The following is a 2,113-nucleotide window of genomic DNA, read 5'->3' on the forward strand; positions in this document are numbered from 1 at the left end:
GGGGTACTGCGTTGATTACTTGAAAATAAATTCTCGAGTTGCTCTTCCTGAAGGCGTGGAAGGAAGGAGAGACTCAGCAAGGCAAACATTTTGCAATAGTTTACCATCAAATTGGTAAAACTGCCAAATAAAGAGAAAAGACATACTTGTGTAGTCGTAATGCTTATCTGAATTAAGCATATTATTATTATTATCAAGTATTTCTTCGTGTCGTTCTGTGGGAGGCACGTGTTGCTGCTGATGCACACGGCGAATTATTATGCTGAACATTTCACTTGTCATAAACCAATACTAGTAATAAGTTAGTTTTAGTTTTTGTAAGAGTTTTACAGCACTTGAAACACAATAAGGTCATATAAGTGCAAAAGATTAGAGGTGTTCATAAACCAGTACTAGTAATAAGTTAGTTTTTGTTTAGTAAGAGTTTTACAGTACTTGCAACACAAAAAGGTCACATAAGTGCCAAAGATTAGAGGTGTTACGAGAGAGTAACAACACAAAAAAGGAGAGGAGATAAAGACGATAGATGTTTGATAAGAAAGAAAAAGTGAACCACACCAGAGCACCCGCCAACAGCCCACAACTAAAAAGTTAGAAATTTTAAAAACTTACAATTTCAAAGAGCACACCAGTGACGAGAAAATAGTTGAAGCCGGTCTGAAATATTCCGAAGCGATAACTATAAATCCACGCTCAGGGGGGTATCATCATAAGTGAGGAAAAAACAAACTGGTGTGTTGTAAATCCGAGCTAGCAAACCGATAAATTGTGACGTTTGTTTGAGAACTGTCTTGCTTATCTCTGTGTCTTTCCACTGTATGTCGTCTTGTGTCATACATGAGAACATCGACGCCTGAATGCATGAACATCTCAGTATAATAGGTCCAGCTGTATCCGATAGGTAAGAGCAAGTCACTGAGATCAAATCGAAATGCGATGGGTCATAGAAGACCGTATCCAACGATGAATAAAAAAAAAACAACAACAACAGCAATACACTACAACCGCGCAATAATACAATACAAGAAACAAATCCAGCCAGAAACAAAGTACAAGCAGAACTATAAAATAGACTCCTCGAAAAACTCGTATGTCTCCAAAACAAAGGCGATTGTGAAGACCCTCTGTCCAGTTGATCGTCCGCACGTTACTGAGAGTACTTACACATGTGTAATACGCTTGTGTGTGCACTAACAAAGAAAACAACTCAGTATATGAATTAATATAGCGTCGCTTGAGTCCACCACACAATGTTTAACAGACCAAAAGAACCAGCTAGGGCTGGCGACTGTAGTATAGTAACAACACGCTATGCAACAACAAACGACAGTGCAGCGCATCGGATGTTGTGGTCTTGGGGGTAAGGTCCTAAGGTCTCCGGGGTCAAATTCCATGGCGGGAGAGAGAAAAGGGCAAAACGTCGACTGGCTACGGACGTGATCGGAAGACGAAGGTGACTCAATCTTTGTCCGTGGACCCTGGTAGCTTTAGCGTAATTTTAAGTCCACTACGGGTGTGCTGAGATAGTAGTAACAGGGTGACGGAAAGTCGGCTTGAACTTTAAGAAGACGAGGACTGGAGAGAGGAAGCTGAGCACGAGCCTCGTAGAAGAAACCCAAATACAATGGCTTTTGGATAGTTTTAGTTTTAGTAGGAGTTTTACGGCACTTGCAACCAACCCAATAAGGTCATATAAGTGCCGAATATTAGAGTTGTTACAAGAGAGAAACAAACACAAAAAGAAGGAGGGGAGATAAAGTAAAGGCGATAGACTTATTTATGGGAAAGAATGAGCCAACCATATCAGAGCACCCGCCAACCACCCACGGGTTTTGAACATGAAAGGGGGTACTGTTGGGTGAGCTTGTACATGTGATAACGCCTTTCTGGACATACTCTGGTCGTTTTGACAGCAACAGTTCTGATTGAAAGGGAAAAGTAATGTAGAGAAAAAGACAGAGCAGACAGGCCACAGCAAGTAAGTGAGAGAGCGAGAGAGAGAGAGAGAGAGAGAGAGAGAGAGAGAGAGAGAGAGAGAGAGAGAGAGAGACAGACAAACAGACAGACAGACAGACATACAGACAGACAGACAGACAGACAGACAGACAGACAG

The sequence above is a fragment of the Aplysia californica genome, unplaced genomic scaffold, assembly GCF_000002075.1.
Source record: "Aplysia californica isolate F4 #8 unplaced genomic scaffold, AplCal3.0 scaffold00563, whole genome shotgun sequence".
Taxonomy (NCBI): Eukaryota; Metazoa; Mollusca; class Gastropoda; order Aplysiida; family Aplysiidae; genus Aplysia; species Aplysia californica.